Raw genomic sequence first — 17,456 nt, 5'->3', positions numbered from 1 at the left:
CCGTGCATACCTGTGGCCACCAGGCGGCACTGTGGGCACACGTCCTCTTCCACTTCCCCCCGGTACTTCGGGCCCGAGAGGGGCGGAGCCAGCGTTGGGCGGGGCCGGCGAGGCCCTCAAGGCAGTAGCTATCCCGGCGGGCCGCGCGCGTGGCTGCGTTTGAATGGCCCTCAGTGGGGCCCGTCCCGGAGCCGAGGGACGCTCTAGGCTGCCGGTGCGGTTCGTCAGCGCCAGGGCTGGGCTGAGGCGCCGTGGTACCATGAGGCACCGGTAAGTGACGGCTGAGCCGGGGCGAGCCCAGCGCCCTCCGTTGCCCTTCCCGGGCAGGGCTTCCTCGGTCCGTGGGCCCACCTGAAGGCCCCGCGGCGGGGCTGCCTAGGTCGCGGGGCGGAGCGGTGAGGCTGGGGTGGAGCCCCCGGCTCCCGTGGAGCCCTCCGGCCGGCCGCGACGAGGAGAGTCGGGGCAGCAGGTGCTGGTCGGCTCCGGGTGGGCCCGAGGAGCCCCGGCCGGGAGAGGCGTGGACGGGACCTGCTGTCACTCACTATTCATCTTCGGGTGGAGTCGCAATCTGCACCCAGGGAGGGGGAAGGACAGGACGCGTGTGAGTCGAGCTGTTTGAGGACAGGTTTTCCCGAGAGCCGCCTAGGCCTGGCCCTGGCATTTCCTTATTTTCTGACGGGTCCTTGTTTCCTTGACAGATGAGCTTTTGTTTCGCAGGACAAAAATTTGACATAACTGCATAAGAATTGCTGATTGCAGCTTTAAAAAGCTCATTGTTTTTTTCTGAAAAGTTGTTTTGTAACAGTACCTAGGCTTTTTCTACGCTTTTAAAATTGTCTTAAATATGGAAATAACAGAGTTGATTTGTTTTCTTGTGGCTTATAGTTTCTCGAAAACAGAGGTATCTATGTCAGTTACTTTGCAGATTTAAAAAAAAATTACAAGAGAAACTAGTTCTGTAATTATCACCAATTTAGCACTAGCAAACATTCTGAGAAACTAGTTCACCTCATATCTTAAACTTGTGTAAAATAGTTATCCTGTTGATTTTTTTTTTTTTAAACTAGTCTCAGACTTGAACCAGAACTTTATACACTGAGGCTTTTGCTTGGCTAATAACTTAGTATTGTAATAGTGATGATAGGTAATATTTATTTTTTGCTTTCTATATGCTAAGCATTGTTTTAAAAGCGTTGCTTTGGGACAGATACTTTTATCCCCATTTTGACAAGTAGGAAACTGAGGCACAGGGAGTTAAGTAACTTGGACAAGGTTACACAGTTAATGTAATTGGAACTCAGTCAGGCTGGCTCCACACTTTTAACTGTGCTGCTCAACTGCCTCCTCTTTTTAATTTACAAAGTGCTTTCATTTAATTTACTTCAACTTTGGAGATATGAGTGCCTTTGTGTAAGCATACATTCATTCACACATCATTCAAGATCTCTGCTCTTGTTGACTATACTTAAGTTTTATTTAAGGTAAATGGAATTCATAAGGTTTGTGTGTGTGTTGTGTTTATAGTTTTAATTCCTTTGTATAATTTTATGGAAGTAGAGAATAGTTAGAAACCTATGCATTTCTTTTAAATAAATCATTTATACATTTAATGTTTTTCTTCCTAAAACTATTGAGTGGTTACTCAGTACTTGGAATGGTTATACTTAATTAATAGCCCCATGACAAAAAATAAAGTTCAAAAGCAAAATCACTTAGTAAGAAGTCAGCAGTTTACATGTATTTATAGCAGAGCTTTTAAGTTTTTTTATCAGTTACCAAGCTTTTGATTTCCTCTATGCCCAGCATAGTGTTAGACCCAATTGGTTATACAAAAGAAATGTGCCAGGGCAGCAAACCTTAGGAAAGTTAGTCTAGTTTGGTATATGAGATTACCAACAACAAAAAAATATACGCTCTACTCTTCATTGGTACAGTGGGTATATGCTGAACTGAACTGAGTAAAGCTTCTGCAGAGAAGTAACAATTGAGGAATTTATGTAGGGCATTGAATAGAAGGGCAGGTGGGGAATTTTAGTGAGGAAACAGTGTGTTCAAAGACAAGGATTGCCAGCAGAAACCAGAGTGAGCGGCATGGACAGATTCTCCCTCAGAGCTCCAAAAAGAACCAACCCTGCTGACACCTTGATTTCATCCTTCTAGCCCCTCAAATTGTGAGAGAATAAATTTCTGTTGTTTAAAAAAAAAAAAAAAAAAAGATTTGGAATTGGGAATGAAAATGATTTTTTCTACGGAATAATAACTCTGGTCTATTTGGAAAGCTCCTTCTGAGAAAAATGAGATCATGTGGGGCAAAACTATGAGGAGTGTTGTATAAGACATGTCAGAAAGGTTTAGGTCTGATAGATTTGTATATGAGCAGAGAGCAAGACATGATTTTGGAAGTTTTGAAACTTTTAAGTCAGTGGTTCTCAACTGGGTTCAGTTTTGCTCCCCAGGGGACATTTGGCAATGTCACACTTCAAGGGAGGAGTTGCCAGTGGCATCTACTGGACAGAGTCCAGGAATACTGTTAACACTCTACAATGGGACGGCCGCTCCATAGGAAATAATTACTCCAAATGTTAGTGGTGCTGAGGCTGAGGAACCACATTTTAAGATAGATGAGAGTGATTAGAATGCACATGTAGTGGTAAATGAGACAATTATTTAAATAACATTTTTTCTGAGTTTAAAAATAATGCCTGTTCATTGTAGGAAATTGAGGAAATGTAAAGAAGTTGGTGGGGGGGATCACACATAAAATCCCCCAAGCAGAAAGAAAAACTTAATATTTTAAAGTGGTAATTCCTTTCAAGTCTTTCTTTTATGCTGATAATTATTTTCCTTTTTATAAAAGTGGGATTATACATTTTTCTCCCTGTGGGTTTTTTTCTGTGTGTTTTTTTGACTCAGCACATAACAGATATTTTCCATTTTTTGAAAAAATGTTCTTGTTTTGTTTTGGTTTGGTTTTTTTTTGGCGGCTGGTGAAAAATGTTCTTTTTAATGGTCATAGTATTTGTTTTCTGTGTGTGTTCACTTGAAATTGGGAATTTTGCTTTGTATTCAAAAGAGACATTTTGAAGGAAGAAATATTAGAACACAATGATTACATATAGAAAACAATGGGGGTAAAAGTCTATGACATTTCTAAGGTTTTATATCTTAGAAACTAAAAGAATGGTGGAACAACTGAAATAAATTGGAATTCTCATGATAATTTTCATTTAGGTATGTAAACTGTCATTCACAGAGACACATAGTGAGATTTTAATGAAAAGCCCTTGATATCTGTCAACTTACATTCTTCCTAAAACTGCTAAAATTAATCTTCCTTTTTATTTTTGTTTTTAACTTTAGTTTTGTACTACGCTTATTTTTCCGTTTTTTTCTTAGCAAGCCTCTCCCTTTCCATTTTTTTGAAAGATTTTTTAGAGTATTTTTCCTATTAAAATACTAAATAAGGTTTAAGTTTGTTGGACATGAATACTTTGAGAGAGTAAAGGGCTAATTTTGGTTTTCTAAGTGTGCAGAATACTACTGTTTTATAAGCAAGAGGTGAGTATGACTCGTTTTTCAGGGGAGTAGGAATTATCTTTAAAAATGCTTGTTCTGTAACAGGATGTGTCATAACATCACACCAGTCAATATTACATTGATGTTTCATCAGTCATACTTGTTGATCTATATCAATTAATTTGGTGCTTTCTGAACAATATATTTAGGAAAGTAAATTTAAAGAAAAACCTTAAATGTAATACTAATGGTAGTTTTACTAGGAGTATACACTTTTCAAATTTGACTTTCCTTTGCCAGGTTCAAATGCCTTGTTTACTATTTCTTACTCATCTCCAAGTATTTTCTCACAAACAGCTTGTATTTATTAACTTTGGAGAAGTTTGTATTAAATTTACCATCCTTGTTCTTGGGACATTAGGAGGGTAGAGATGGGAGAAAGGATGCTCTGAAAGGTCCTCCTATTTAGCTTTCCTCCACCTAACCATCTCTCCTTCAGTTTTACACACTGCCTGAAGTTGTTTTTGCATTGAGTAAGTCACCCAGAAACCTACCACCTGTGTATGAGTCATGAGATGCCCATTCTAGCATCTCCTCTTCTCACTAGTACAATCTTAAGACATGCTTGGTGTTATAGTGGGGAAGGCACTATTATGGAATTCACAGCTCTATTCCTGGCTCTCCTATTAGTAACGGAGTGTTCTTGGGCAAGTCGCTTAATCTCATCTGTAAATTGAAATTATCTCCAACATTCTTTCCAATTCTGAGAATCTGTGAATCTATGAAGTAGTTTTCAAGGGGACATCTCTGGGGAAGAAACCTCTGGAAAAATATTAGTCTTTCACATCTTAGTGTGAATTAATCATAGATGATTTCTTCTAAAGGCGTTTTTAAAAGCTACTCCCATATTATAGGATTGGGGAAAGAATCTTAGAATGGAATTTAAATGCCACTAGACTATAAGCTTCAGGAGGGCAGAGGTCTTTGTTTTGTCCACTGATGTTTCCCCAGCGCTTAGAATAGTAATTAGCCCGTAACATGTCCTTAATATCTGTTGAATGAGTGAAGAAATAAAGGAATGGGTTGTTGAGGAAAGATGGGCTTGTTGGATTTCTGCACAAATGTTCTGATTACTTTGAAAGAACTCAGGATACAAGCCAACCAGAATACAACCCAGTCACTCCTATAATATAAAAATACCTTTTAGTAGTAGTAAAGCATCCATTGTTCATTTCGTTGCCTTTTAGAACTATTAAGCAATTACTGCCCTGACTGCCCCTCCTACTCACAAAGTACAGTTTTGTCCATCACCACATCTTGCTTTGTGCCAGCTTGACATTTAAGTGTGCCTCTTACTCTTATTTGCAAAATCCTATGCCCTACCAATTCCCTATATCATTTAATATAATCATTAACTGTTGATGTTTATAGTTGTAGCAAAAATAAATCTTTTATATTAATTGAAATTTGGCCTTTTATTCATGGAATATTCATGGCACAGCAGTTGAAAAGTAGCACTCATGGCCTTCTTGTTCCAGTCATCCTAATTTCACAACTGCCATATAAATAATCTTCAATAATAGTTTTTCATCATGTGATTCCTATACAAAGCTACTCACTAAGTCTATTTGGCCTACAAGATCAAGTCCAGATTCCTGACCGAGCATTCAGGGACTTCTGCATTTTAGCCAATCTTTCTTTCTAGTATGTTCCCCTATGGTGACCTGGACTCAATAATTATGTAATTATTGAATAGTTGGTATAGAAAATAAGGAAACAAAAAGCAGTTATTCTCACTTAGAAAATATATTTCCAGTTGAAGAAAGGTTGGCAGATGATTTCTCAAGAAGCCCGTATAGGGTGGCATTCATTATTTGAGTGAATTATCAATTTACTGAAAAATAGCATCAGGGAATAGAATCCTTAATACTCTGTATAAAATTTTTTTCTATTCTTGTTTATAGATGTGTTTGGAAACTAAGTAATAATTGGAAAGAAATTAAATATGCATACCTAATGGCATCAATTTACATGCTTGTCTTCCCAAATGTGGCATTATTTCTCAAACCAACCTTCCATGGGAAACTGAATTAAGATCTGAATTAAGAAACTGAATTAAATCATCATTCAGCAAATATTAAATCCTTAGGACTTATTCCAGGTACTAGGAGTTTTGAGTTGTTCTGAGCATGGTATCAGGATAAGAGGACTTAGTTGTACGATTTGAATATTTAGTGGTATCAGATTCTGATAATTTGGTAATTCCCCTTCCTCAATAGGAATAAACTTAGCGAGTGTACTAGACAATCCCGGTAACCTGATGGGGTGCCCTTTCCCTGAACCTTGTGAAAATAGGCACTGCCCGCATTTGTCTCTGCTTCTCTCTGTTCTTCCATTGTTCACTTCCTGACCCCAATCCATGCCCCATTTAACTGACACATTCTTTACAAATGTTGACCTTCAATCAACTTAGACTCTAGAAGTGATTAAAAGGCTCCAAACTAATCAAGTCAACAGAATGTGCTCTACCGGTATAATATTTTCCCATATAGTTTATAAAAAGCACAGTTAATTTACCATTCACTTTGTTGCTTTTTGAGTACAAGTATTTGCTTCCCATGTGAACTACCTCCCTACCCCAACTCTTGACCAAATACACCTAAGAAGGGAATGTCACATTTAGGGAATCACATAATCTTTCTTTGAATCTGGCTCAATGTTATTTTTTTTTTTTTTTTTTTTTTAATTCTCATGATAAGTTCTCCTTGCTGTACAATGGGTCACATGATCTGGTCAGCCCAAGTTATTTTTTTGAACACTCTTGTAGTAGTTATGAAAATAAATTTTACACGTCGATTTAGTGAAACACTCATTGAAAATCACTGGGTGAATCTTATTAGACTAGAAGCTGTTATTTTCTGTGAGGTGATTCTTTAAATATCATTGCTTTAAACCACTGTCTTATATTTTATAGTTTAACTCAAAGAACATTTCCCTAAGCTCTTAGATAAATCCTTAATGATGTTACCAATTCAAGGAGATTTCAGAAAGTTCATGGAAAATGGAATTAAAAGATAAAAATTAAAAATATAAACTTTAGGGCCAGCCCCATGGCTCACTCGGGAGAGTGCGGCGCTTGTAGCGCGGAGGCTGAGGGTTCGGATCCTATGTAGGGATGGCCGGTGCGCTCACTGGCTGAGCATGGTGTGGGAGGGTTGCGATCCCCTTACCGATTGGAAAAAACAATAAAAATAAAAATAAAAATAATAAACTTTACTCCTCAACAAAACCTCCGTAAAGTTCAAGACCCATTTGTAAGTGATGATACCACCCGTTTAATCCATCCCTAAAGAATTGAGGGTCCTGGGAATATAATCATGTCAGTGCAGTCTTTTTTACATTATTTGCTAAAGAAAAATGAGTAACCTTTGAAGATTTTTTTAAGATTAGGAAACAAAAAGAAGTCAGGAGGAGCCAAATCAGAACTATAAGGTGGATGCCTAATGATTCCTCATTGAAACTTGCAAAATTGCTCTTGTTTGATTAGAGAAATGAGCAGGTTCGTTGTCATGGTGGAAAAGGACTCTGTAGTGAAGTTTTCCTGGTCATTTTTCTGCTAAATCTTTGGCTTGCTTTCTCAAAATACTCTGCTAATAGGCAGATGTTATCATTCTTTGGCCCTCCAGAAAGTCAAAAAGCAAAATATCTTGAGCATCCCAAAAAACTGTTGCCATGACCTTTGCTCTTGACTGGTCCACTTTTGCTTTGACTGGATCACTTCCACTTCTTCGTAGACATTGCTTTGATTGTTCTTTGTTTTCAGGATCTTACTAGTAAAGCCATGTGTCATCTCCTGTCACAGTTCTTTAAAGAAATGCTTCAGGATGTTGATCCCACTTGTTGAAAACATCCATTGAAAGCTCTGCTCTTGTCTGCAGCCAATCTGGGTGCAACAGTTTTGGCACCCATTGGAAACTTTGCTCAACTGTAATTTTTCAGTCAAAATTGTGTAAGCTGAAACAATTGAGATAGATATCTGTGGTGTTGGCTCTTTTTTCTGCTGTTAATCATTGGTCCTTTTCAATTTGGCAGAACAAGATTAATTTTTTCCTTGCAAATTGGTGTGGATTATCTGCTGCTTCGGGCTTCATCTTCAACATTGTCTCGAGTTATTCATTTGTAAATTGCTGATTTCTTTGAGTCATTGTCCCCATAAACTTTCTATAAAGCATCAATGATTTCACCATTCCACCACCCAACTTCACCATAAATTTGATGTTTGTTCTTGCTTCAGTTGTAGCAGAATTCATTTTGTTCTGATGGGGCTCTCTTCAAACTGACATCTTTTCCTTCTTAGTGCCTCAAACTAGATCCTATTCAGACATGGTGTATCCAGTTAGGATGAGTTTATTTTGGTGCAAAACAAATCTTGCAATCCGTGCATAATTTTTTCATAATATACTTTTTCAATGAAATTTTTGAGGAGCCCTTGTATTATAATTGCTTGTCTGTTTCTTCCATTATAAACTTTGGGATAATGGTGAGAATTTCGCAACAGGAAAGCTTGGGAAGTTTAAGGGTCTGAGCAGGAATGAGGTAGGAAATTGCTAGTTTATATGATGTAGCTATATATAACACCAACAATTTGTCTACCTTAGAGTGGCTCAGGTCATTGAATTTTATAATTTTACAATTACTTCATGTTCCTTTACATAAGAATTTGTGTTTCAAGGCTTAAGAAGCTTTAATTTACTATTTCCTATTATTGTCCTCTTGTTATTTATTATTTTATTTAAATTTGATATTTTTTACTGTGGAAAACCGATATAGAAAAATAAACCATAAAAAAGTGATTCAACCTTAATACTATAGAAAAATAAACAGAAAAAAGAAAAAAAGGACTGTAATACCATTTTTTAGAAAGAATCCTTATTGTTTCAGTCTTTTCTTTTTCTGTGCTACATGTATGCACACAGACAAAAACATATAACAAATTTAGGGACTGGTATTAAAATTGCTGATACCACAAATCATGTTTCTTATACCAGAAGCAACTTGCTTCATTAGAGATGTTTGTGTTTGTAGCTGAATAATAGCTAACACACAGTGATTAACCATGTGCCATTGTGGTAAGTGGATTATTTTACTTACTCCTCACAGTGTTACTCTGGAAATAGAAGGTAAAGTAACTTGCCTAAGATCACATAGCTTGCAAATGGTTAAAACAGGATTCAACCTAGGAAGTCTGACTCCAGGACTTATATTTTCCTGTTAGACCATGCTGCCTCGTTTTTTCAGCTTAATCATATAAAAAACAGTACTACTTCACATTAATTTTTTCAGAAGCAAACTAAAACACAGTATTGTTTATTATCTGTCAAATTTTCAAAGGTAAAAATTTAATAATACAGAATCTTGTGTTATTAAGGCTGCAGAAAATAGTATATTTCTCTACCTCTAACTAGCAGGAGTCTGAATTAGAAAAACCTTTGTAGAGGGCAGCTGTCCATCTCTGCCACATTTGCCAAACTTACTTAGTTCCCAATTTAGTAAATGTAACAATTTAAAATGGTGTGAAGCCAGGGTAAGGGCTAATGCCTGGAATCCTCACAGCACCAATTGTCTAGCTCTTAATCCTGTTCGTGATGCCAATTGTAAAGCTAGGTGACTACGCTAGTTGTCAGGCTCTTCTACCTGCCGATAATCCTACACCAACTGGGCCAATTGTTGAGCTAAGCCTGGGTGTGGACCCCACAGATCCCTCCAGCCTGTTCACAGGCTGGGTCACCAGAGCTAGGTAACTGGCCAAAAGGTCCTTGGAGCCATAGGTTGGAAAGCATGGCTGTGCTGGGCTGACGCTTGACGCTGAGGCCAGCCCGCCTGCTTCACTAAAACCTCTCTCTCTCTCTCTCTCCCTCTCTCTCTCTCTCTCTCTCAGAACACAAGAATAGCAACAAAACTAAAACGATACATTGTCGTGCATGTGGACTAACTACACACACACACACACACACACACACACACACACACACACACACACACACACACACACACACACACACACACACACACACACACACACACACACACACACACACACACAATTTGCTTGCAAAGGATGCCGAACCACACCCAGCTAGACCCGAGGTGAGAGCCTTGACCAAACTATTCTATTTTCCCAACAAATAGGAACTTAGAAAATATTGTTTCTATGAAAATTAATTGGAATGTTTTGGATAGACTGGATGAAGGCAAGTGACTCAAAAACTTATTATCAAATTAAGAATAGGTTAGAAAGCTGAAGACAATTGAAGTAAAACTGACAATTTAGAATTTTGCACTGATAATGCTTTGTGAATATTACTAAGTTCTTGACCAACTTTAAAGAAATCCAAACTAAAATCATATATGATGCATTACATATTATTTTTAGATTTTAAATTAAAATGTTTAAGGTACATGTGTAACATCTTTTTTAAAAAATGAATCCTCATTTAAATGATTTTTTGACCAACTGCCACTCCTATTCACATATGAAAGGGCTTTTACTAAATATTTTAAAAGCTTATAATCATATTATCTGATCCAGTAATATTTTTATTCAAAGGAAATAATCATATATGTACAAATATTTATATATTGTATTCATCACAGTATTTTCCATAATAATAAAAATAAACAGCATCCATGTGGTAAAATTCTGTACACTTATTTAAATGATATTGTCAAAAAGCCTTTATAATACATAAGAAAATACATTATAATATTAACAACAAAATACAGTATGTAAAACTAAACTGCATGGGAGGAAGAGCACCAGATACTGTTGGTGGTTGAATTACTGGTGATTTTTTATTTTAATTTATTTTTAAAGTAAGTAATACTTGCAGGAGACACAAAATTTGGTGTAAAGGGAGCATAAAGTACAAGACTGCAAAGACTTTTTTTTATAAAGGTATAAATAACTACAGTGGCTTTTGACTAAAAATAAATATAACGGAATATAAAATAATATGACCACTGTAAAAACACTGGCAGTTTTCTTAAAAAGTTTGGCATACACCTACCAACAACCCAGCCATTCCATTTCTAGGTTATTTGCCCATGAGAAATGAAAGCTTATGTACACACAAGTGTACATGACTGGTCATAGCAGTTTTATTAGTAACAGCCCAAACTGGGTTTCCCAAATGTCCATCAGTAGGGGAGAGGATAAACCAATTGTGATATTTCTACACATTAGAATACTGATCCACAATGAAAAGGAATGGACTGTTGATACATGCAACAATGTGGATGATTCTCAAAATAATTATGCTGAGTAAAAGAAGCTGTCCCAAAAAATACATACATTTTTATATGATTTTATTTATATAACATTTTAGAAAATGTTTTTAGGAAAGCATTCCAGAACATCTGTAGTGACAGAAAGCAGATCAAGTAGTTGGAGAGGGATTACCAAGAGGCACAGGATACTTTTGGAGGTGATGGATAGGTTCACTATCTTCATTGTGATGGTGTTTAATGGGTGTATACATATGTATGGTTTAAATATGTACAGTTTTTTATGTTATACTTTAGAGTTGCAAACAAATAATTATTTAATATCACCACATACCCAGTCAATATTCACATTTTTCTGATTGTAGAGCTAGAGCTGGGTCTGGAGCTCACAGATCCCTCAGGCCTGTTCACAAACACTTCACACGCAGGTCTATGAGCTAGGTAACTGGCAAAAAGGTCCTTGGAGCCTTGGTTGAAGAAGGAATAGTCTTTATTCAGCACACACAACACTAATACCTAGGCAGTACAAAGAAACTCAGAAACTCAACTGGTACCAGCAAAGTCCAAAGGAAAAACAAACTGAGCAGCTGCCGGCAGAGTAAACATGCTCTATTTTTAGACTCGAGCTCTGCTGGCCAGCTCTGCTTCACAAACTGAAGAACACACAAATAGCAACAAACTAGAAAGATACATGGGTGCACATGCACACTAACTCCACCCACACACAACTTGTTTACAAGAAATGTGGGAGACTGACTCAATTATCCTATTTTCCCCACACTAATTATTATACATTTTAACAGTTCAAAAAATCTAGGATCCAGACAACATCCATACATTGTATTTAGTTGACATAGTTTTTAAATCTCTTTTAATATGTAGGTTCTTCCTCTTATTCTTTTTTCTTGGAAAGTATTCATTGAGGAAACTGAGTCATGTGTCCCCAAGAATTTCCGTTTTCTGGATTTTTCTAACTGCATCTCCATTGTGGTGGTTAACAGTTTCCTCTGACTTGTATATTTCCTTTGAACTGATATTTCAGATCCCCATACCAGCCAGCCACCAAAACAAAAAAGCAAAAAACTGATACCTGGTAACAGGTAGTTGAGGCTTGATTAAGTTCAGATTATATATATATATATTTTTTTTGTTAGGAATATTTATTAGTAGTGTTGTGTTGTATTTCCTCTTGTATCATATCAAGAGGCATATAATGTCTGACTGTCTTCTTTTTTGTGATGCTAAAATTGATCAACAGCTGGTTGCTATCAACCTGATGTTTTCATTTTAAAGTTCCCCATCACCTTCCGCAACTGTTTTTACTTTCTATTCATGCCCAAATCGAATAACCACTTCTGAAAAAGAACTGAAAATATGGAAATACGGAAAGCTCTAGATTCTGATTTTTGAGAACACAGGAGTTTTACTGTGTTAGCTTAACTAGAAAGCTTTCCTAAATTTCATTTTTACAATTTCTTATTTGCAGTTAGGTCTCAGGTGTATTGTGACCTGAGATATATTCCCGGTTGCTTCACTGCACTCAAATTAGCTGCACTGCCTCTGCATTTCTACTAATCTGTATCTATTCCTCCTTTATAGCACTAATTATTTTATATTTATTGGATTTTTTGTCACTTTCCCACTCTGCTGTGAGCTTCTTGAGAAATAAGACATGTACTTCTTATTACTTTCTTGACATATAGTAGGTGCTGAATCAATACATGTTGATTTGAATACATATGCTTTCTTCATTGTTTAAAAAATGAGCCCTAAAATACTAGTATTTTGATTGTGATGATATTCATTTGCTCACTTGAGGATATGTGTGTGTGTATAATTATACACATATTTACATTAATAGTTGTTGAACTGCCTTTTAGGTTGAGTATGTAAAGGTATGAAATGCAGTCCCTGTCATGAGAAGTTTTGCACTCTGCTTGGCAAGAGGAGGCACACCTGGGTTAGTTACTGCCTAGTCATATCTTATACTTAGGCCCTCCATTATTTGTTGTTAAAGTCCTAAACTGTGCGATAGTAACAAAGTACAAAAAGAGGTGGTGAAGGAAGAGATCAGTGAGGACAGGAATCAAGAAATGCTTCAGAGAGAAAGATTTTAATTTGGTGATTCTGCTAACAGCATCTGTGATGAAGTGGAAAGGAGATAATGGGGCATTTCAGAGAGAAGAAACAGTTTGATTCAATAAAAGTGAAACATTAAGAGAAGTAGGAAATTTAAATAGCAAAAGCTTAGAAAATGAGACCTAATGTTATAAAGTTATGCTTTTTGTGTTTAAGGATGAATTTAGGAGTCTCTACCTTTTCCTTCTGTTTCCTTTTGCAAGAGCTTTAATGTGATTAGTTTCTTAAGTTTTTGCCATCTTCTCATAAACTGCATCCCTTGATCTTTATGTTCTAATATTAGTGCTTTGCCAAACTTTGCCTAACCACTTTCAGAGCACTTTGAACACTCAAAATATTCTCTCCTTAAGTTTTAACAGTTTGATAATTAACTTATTTACTCCCCTTTCTCATTATCTTAGTTTCCTCCTCTATTTTAAAAAAATTCTGTCTTATTGTCTGCAGGTTTTCTCATCCTTTTAGAGTGAGGCAGGGTAAATACATAAATATATTTTTACTTTTATAGATGAAGAAAGCGAAACTCAGCTGTTTCCAAGGTCACATAGCTAGTTAAGTGGGAAAGCTGGGAATTTCAACATGCGTCTGTTTAACCTAATCTTTTGCTACACCAGCCTTTAAGGTTAGATGAGTCTTTAATTTTTTACCCAGGTAGTAAGTTGTGATATCTACTGCATACTGAGCAGAAACCTTTCTAGAGAGCTGGGAGGGTCAGGATGAGCCTAGAGGTCTTTGCAGGTTAAACTTTTAACTCCTACTGGCCCCCAGGTGTTACAGAGGGCACTAAGGACATCTCCAATCAGCAGGGCCAGACCCAGCCCACAGGGCTAAGCGGAACAAATGGAAAACTTTGTAATCACCAGGTGAAACATATGTGTTCCAGAGACTCTGGAATGTTTCTGGAACCTCCAGGACTGAAGGGTGAACCAATTTCCTGGAGAAAAAAGAATGGATGTGGGCCCAGGGGAGCCATATTTCTCAGCTCTGTCAAGCAAGTGCCAAATGTCCAAGGAGCCTAATGAAAAGCTATTGATTACACGTGTTGTGTGCCCCAGTTTCTTTTATCAGGTTATTAATGTATCATCTTAATGAATTTTGACATGCCCACAGTTGTATAATTATCACCACAGTCAAAATATAGAACATGCCCCTCGCCCTAGAAAGATTCCTCTTATCCCTTTGTACTCTCAACTTCTCCCCTCCGCCAGACTTTGGCAACCACTGTTTTTCTTTCCTTATGTATATTTTTCCCTTTTCTAGAATGTCATAAAAGTGAAGTTGTATAGTATGTAACCTTTTGAGTCTTGTGTCTTTCACTTAGCATAATGCATTTGAGACTTATTCATGTTGTCATGTATATTAGTAGTTCATTTCTTATTATTGCTGAGTAGTTGATAATTTTTATAGAAAAAAATTATAGAAAAATCAGCCTAGGAAAGTAAACATTTTAACTAAAGTAGGGGGAGCTATACATCCCAATTTGCTTGGGACAAACCTGGCTTATGCCTGTTATTTCAACATAATTTCTAATAGTATCTCTTTTCATTCTCAAAAGTGTCTGTTTGGATGATAAACCGAGGACATATAAGATGTGATTATAGTTCACTTTCTGTACAATGTTGTCAAATTTGCCTTCTAAAACACCAGAATTGTATATATTTATATTTTATATAAATATTATGGGCAATAAAAGCAGTAATAACTTACATGTAGTCTCATTTGAATCTTCATAGTGTTCCTTTTTGCCCTTTAGAAAACTGATTCAGGATAGAATAAATGGCCTATGAAAAATCATGAGCTAGAAATTGTTAAACCTACATCATCTATCTACACATTCAGCTTTTAATCTCTCATATTAATTAGGAGGTAGTATAGTGTATTGGTTAAAAATGTAGGCAATGGAGACAGATTGCCTGGGTTTCAGTCCTGACTCTTACCATTTTTTTTGTTGTTTGATCTTTTGTAAATTATTTAACCTTTCCATGCCTTGGTTTCCTCATCTATGAAAAAGGGATAAAGTGATATATCTACTGTGCCTATGCCTGGAATATGGTAAGATTCGTTTTTCTTTCTTTCTTTTTTTGGCAGCTGGCTGGTACAGGGATTGAACCCTGGGCCTTGGTTTTACCAGCACCACGCTCTAACCAACTGAATTAACCGGCCAGCCCTTAATATGGTAAACTTTTGATAAAGGCTAGCTATTATTTTTAATGATATTGTTATTTAACACCGTTATGGTGGAACCCCCTTCTCCAAGGAAAAAAACACTTCCCCCAATATAAAAAATAGCTGGAAATGTTTTGTTTTCTCCCTTCTGATTAAAATAATTATTAATCTCTAATATGGTACTCGGTTATGAAGGCCTTTAATATTTATTAGCTAAATAGTTTATTCTTTGTGTAGTAAATGAGTTCCAAAAACAATGAATTGGAATATTAGCATCTTTTAAATTTTAGACATATCTGTCAAAATATAAAAAGGTAGGATGGTGGTTAAGTTTGGGGGTCACAGAGCTAAATAAAATTATGCAAACTTCTCAGAGCCTTTTTAGTACATTTCATTTCTGAGAAATAATTTAACTTGTAGCATATCCAAACTTATTTGAACAGAGTAAAGCATCCATTAAAATCTATGTAGATACTTTAAACATAAATTGGGAAATTCTGTAGTAGTACTTTACCATGAATACTACAGGCAGTGGTTGTATAGGATGATTGGTAGGGACCAGAGGTAGACTGGTGGCAGGAAAATCAAATAATTCTTATAGTACAGTCATGTGCCGCATAACAATGTTTTGAGCAACATTCAACTACGTATAGAACAGTGGACCCATAAGATTATAATGGAGTTGGAAAATTCCTATTGCCTAGTGACATCATAGCCATTGTAATCTCATAACACTACGCATTGCTCACATGTTTGTGGTGATGCTGGGTAGGAGCCGTAGGTTATACCATATAGCCTAGGTATGTAGTAGGCTATGTACCATCTAGGTTTATGTCACTACACTTTGTGATGTTCCCACAACTATGAAATTGCCTAATGACACATTTCTCAAAACATATCCCTGTCATTAAACAACACATGTAATTTGGGCTTGCTGTGATGGGGCTGTAGTCCTGACTGGAAAAGGTTAGAATGGGTCCATGAAATATTTTGAAGAAAGATTCAGCAAAGCTTGATTTGCGATTTGTTGGAAGGAAGGAGAGAGGAGTCAAAATAAGTCCCAGGTGTCTAGTCTGAGAGAAATTTGATGCCAGTAATTTCCAATATGGTAGCTAGGAAGGGCAGCTTGTTGGTTTGGCATTGAAGAGATTTGTTTTAGACGTGTTGACTTGGAACTAACAGTGGCAGACGAGGAAGCCAAATACAAAAAAGTTAGGTCTAGAGAAATACTTGAAGCCATAAAAGCATATTCCCTTAATTTTAGTGTAGAAAGAGGCGTTCCCAATTTTAGTGTAGAGAGAGGAATTGCTGAAGGAAAAGGAACCACAAGAATGGTAAGGGAAGAAGGAGAGTCAGGACAGCTGTGTCCTGTGAACAGAAATTGCCTGGGTGGGGGCAGGGGGGGATGAAGTGATGAAAGAGCTAAATGGTGATGAAGAATAAGCAAAGTCTTTAGAGTTGGCTTAGCTTACCTTGAGCATCATCGGTGCTATAAAGGCTCCTGTATAACTTCAAGTAATATTGAGATTCAGTGTTTTCAGATGAGAGGGCAAAATGAAAGCAAGATTGTAAAGGGTTAAAGAGAAAAATAGAAGCCAAAAGGCACTCATTGTAGAAATTTGGCAGGAGAGGGAAGCAGAGAAAGAGTATAGGAGTTGATAGGGAAACATGAGCATGTTTGAAAGCAGAAGGGGAGGAATTCGTCCAAAGGGAGAAATCAAAGATAAAAAAAAGTGTGTGGGGGAGCAAAGTCTAAATTGAGGTGAGAAGGCAAGAATTGAGAAAATTAGATGATGATGTCCTATTTTTTGAAAAGTTGAAATAAGTTCTTAAAACGTTACCTCTATGTATTGGTATTTCCACCGTTTTCACTTGTTTAAGGGAGTTATACAATTAAGCCACTTTTTATAAGAAAGTGATCTCATTAAGTTAAAGTATTTATTTCTTTGGGTTATAAAAATAATTCATGTTCATTGTTGAAATAGAGAAACAAGTAATTGAAGAGAAAAATCACCCATAATCCCACCAGCAATAAATAACTTCTGTTAATGTTTTGATAGAGCTTTTTTGAATGGACAGATCTTATCTATAATGTGTCTCTTGAAAAACCAGGAATCATACTATGCATTGCGTTGTTTTCTTCCTCCTTTTTAAAATACCATTATTTTTTAAATCTTCTTTCACTTGATAAAACATTCTCTGAAAATAGTGTTTTTAATATTCCATGGTAAGCACAGATCCCTTTGGCATCAGCCTTGGCTTACTCAATTCCATTCTTATCACCTTTTTAAAAACCAGCTCCAAATTCCATTCCTAAACATAACACAGCAGTTATTCAGAGTGGCAACTGAATT

At 36.7% G+C, this 17,456-nt stretch overlaps 1 protein-coding gene across 1 annotated transcript in view; it reads left to right on the top strand.

The window, feature by feature from the left end:
- Positions 1-450: 450 nt before the first annotated feature.
- The window catches only part of KATNBL1 (katanin regulatory subunit B1 like 1), a 42,396-nt gene continuing 25,390 nt past the window's right edge, over positions 451-17,456 (top strand). The window contains exon 1 of the mRNA XM_063091472.1: positions 451-601. The gene's annotated coding sequence lies outside the window, so the exon portion shown is untranslated. The remainder of the gene's footprint in view (positions 602-17,456) is intronic.

Source organism: Cynocephalus volans, chromosome 3 (assembly GCF_027409185.1).
Source record: "Cynocephalus volans isolate mCynVol1 chromosome 3, mCynVol1.pri, whole genome shotgun sequence".
Classification (NCBI taxonomy): domain Eukaryota; kingdom Metazoa; phylum Chordata; class Mammalia; order Dermoptera; family Cynocephalidae; genus Cynocephalus; species Cynocephalus volans.
This window is presented reverse-complemented; position numbering and strand designations above follow the sequence as displayed.